The sequence below is a fragment of the Temnothorax nylanderi genome, unplaced genomic scaffold (genome assembly GCF_030848795.1).
Source record: "Temnothorax nylanderi isolate EJ_2023f unplaced genomic scaffold, tnyl_v1.0 TNYL_tig0520_pilon, whole genome shotgun sequence".
NCBI lineage: Eukaryota > Metazoa > Arthropoda > Insecta > Hymenoptera > Formicidae > Temnothorax > Temnothorax nylanderi.
The window spans coordinates 76,110-79,482 of record NW_027249582.1 but is presented as its reverse complement, the minus strand read 5'-3'; the positions used below and the strand labels follow the sequence as shown (position 1 = coordinate 79,482).

General features: G+C 34.2%; 1 pseudogene; it reads right to left on the bottom strand.

Moving 5' to 3' along the window:
• Positions 1-438: 438 nt before the first annotated feature.
• On the bottom strand, positions 439-2,128 carry LOC139783603 (uncharacterized protein F21D5.5-like; annotated as a pseudogene).
• Positions 2,129-3,373: the final 1,245 nt, after the last annotated feature.

Here is a 3,373-nt window from a genome sequence, read left to right as displayed (position 1 = left end):
AAGTTTCCGATGGATCAAAGGACATTAGAAATATCTGAGAACAAGTAAGTCGCCATATATGACGCACGTGCATATTAAGAGTGTTTGCCTATTGAATTTACTTCATTACATCGAAAGATAATAATGTTTTAAGATTGAGAAACTTTGTTTATATAATATTGTTATACGAGGTTTATGAAATTTGTGAACGTGTCTTTTTTTATATTTTTTCATTAATTTTAAATACTTATTTGCAATGTTATATTTCGTCGTGCTTCCCCCCCCCCCCTAGTATTCAAACAATTATATTTCTACCAATATTGAAAATATATAATATTTTCCCTCCGAAGATGACGTCAAAATCTGTATTATAGTTACTGACGCTGGATCTGTGAGACCCATTTAATTTAAGTAAACTAAAAGGTACTAATTAATTACAAGAAACCAAAATGACGTAACTCATACCTCAATGTATCTCTTTCTCGAAGCTGGATCAGGATTGGTATTGTCTATATAATTATACTTTTTCCTTGGTTCAAGTATTGTTGGACTGCGGCAATGCACTTCTACCAGCTGCCTAAAGTGTCTCTGTTGACGTATCCGTATTCCTTCAGATAATTCTTTGCAAAATGCGATTTTCCGGAGTCTGGGCTGCCGACCATAAGTACCACCTGTTAATGGATATAAAAAGAATTTTATTAGGAATCAAATAATTTTAATGTAAATAATCTTCTTTCAAACTTTTCAATGTCTAACTCCAAAAAAATAATTTTATATGCAAAAGTTAATGTTAAAAGTTCATTATTGTCTACCTCTTGTTGTTTCAGCGTTAATTCTGCGTCCACAGGTTTACATATGTCCTCTGCGGTCTGCGACAGACTCTTCGGATTGAACTTGGGTAACTCGTAAGGCGGCATTTTGTGTTTTAAAAAGTGTTCTTCAGGCGTCTCAAAAATGCCCAAATTCAACGCCATTAATCGATCCGCACTTGAGTGATCTTTCTTTTTTCCTGGAGCCCAATTCTTTGGCCGACCAGCGGCGTCACCAATGTAGAACGAACTAGCATTGTCAATTGCGACGCCTCCATTCTTCTGTAGTCACACAAATATCGTGGAATTATTGCAAACAGAAATTAGACAAATAAATATTTATATTTAATTAACTAAAGAAATTATAGAATTCGAATTAGTTATATCTTAATAAAGTGAAGAATTGGAAGTGGAAAATATATTTCTTGTGAGAAATTCTAAAAAATATAAAATTGTTTACATAGAACTATCTATATAAAGTTATTTTATGTACCTCTTTTTCCAGTAATTCCCACATCTGTACAACTTTCTCGATCTTGCGCTTGAAATCGTTGATCTTGACTTTGCCGGTGCTAAGGCCTGCCTGATTTGTAAAGATCACTATTTTATATCCATTCGTATAAAGCTGCTTTAATTTACCAGGTACATCTGGATATAGCAACTGCCAATCGTTACAGTCCTTTGGAAATACCAAGCCGGATTTAGGTTTTACTAAAGTACCATCCATATCATATGCAGCCACCTAAAAGCAAAATTCATTTTTAACATTAATGTTCGTAAAAATTGTTTTAAAAAAATATATATTTATTATATATATATTACTTATAAAAAAATTTACTGTTGTATTTCTTTTATTTATTATAATACTATTTAACATGTATTAAATAAAACTTATAATTGATAATTAAAATTACTTTTGTTTGGTTTGGAACGGACGACACCGTATAAATTAACAATTTTCTGTTATCAATACTATCCCACTTTGCAGATGTACTTGAGATTTCATTGCTCTGTTCGGAGGATGTGCTAGAACTAGTGCTGAATCCTTTCTGATTGGAATGTACGCCATTCGAAGCTAATTTCTCTTCCTCTTCTTTGTCATTCTCAGATTCTTCAGAGCGATTAGCAGAGCAATTATCCAGCTTCAACATTTTCGCCTTGTTCTCAGTTTCCTCTGTTTCTGACTCATACGACCTCTTTCTCAATGCAAAATTTTCCACGCTTGGCGGTGGAATAAACTCGATTTCGTAGGCATGCTTGCCGTAGAGCAGCTCTAATCGATCATCGTGTCTAACCACAAATCTCACACCCTTCTGAGTTTTAAAACCATTAAAACCACAAGCACATAGACGAACTGTTGAAGATATATTAATTTGTATCAATAACTTACAAATAACCCTCAAATATAAGAATATCTTGTTGTAAATTAAATAATTAAAGTAAATTGTATCAACATTTCGAGTACTCGCAACTCGTCGCGTCGCGTAAAAGAGTCACGGTCAGTCTCGCTCCGCGTGTACTTGGCGCGAGACACTACCGTGTCTCTTGATATAAAAAAGAATGAATACGAAATTTATTTTAAGGTGGTCCTTTCGCCGACACAGCTAGTCAAGTAACAGTCCGTCATGAGGTAATTGAAAACAAACATATTGACAAACATTACACAACATCCCAATAATTATAATAATATAACATAATTTTACACGCACGATTTAATCGTATTTAATTATTTACTAATTAAAAAAATATCACAATAGTAGTGCGGTTGGACTCGTTTTAGGTTAGGTCAGGCATGACAGTACGGGCTGCGTCGGAAGCATCTCAAGCATCACTCGGGTGTGCTCCCTTCTCCTTCTAACTTGCTGAGATAGAAGGAGAGGGGAGTGTGCTCGTGTGCGCTCAGGTGACGTTTCCGAACGCAGCCGTCGCAGCCACGAGTAAAGCAATATGCGATTGGATCCACTACTTATTTAACCTCATATATCAGAGCAAAACATTCGGCAAGCCCTTATTTTCAAGGTACGTACGAAATCCGAAAACTTCAGGGAATATTTTAAGACATGAATAATGTATTCATCTGATCGCTAAATATATGTATTATTCGTTGAAAACCTCGGCCGTGGCGATTTGCATCATTCTATCTTTCTCGTTCATTAGATGTAAACAAGGATAGAATGACAATAGCACGCTCCGCGAACGCACATTTAGATTGATTGAACCTCACCTGATTTTTCGTACACATGCCCCTTATTACTGTATATTTAACATATATCAAATTTAGGTACCTATCTAATACTTGTTCTCACGAAAGGACTACCTTAATAATTCAAGAGATTTATAATTGAGTGGATCTAATATAGATTCACCATCAGGTTCGGAAGGTTAAAACTGTAACGTCGGATATTTATTTATAAATAAATTACTTATATTAAAAAGTATATTAAAAAGTATACTTTTTAATAAATACATGTGTTTTTATTAATGTTGTAGAACATGCACGGAAAAAAAATTACTTGAAACAAGTAAATCCTGCTAGGGAGCTTCAAAGAAATAAATTATTGGAGTAATTTATTTCTTTGAAGCAA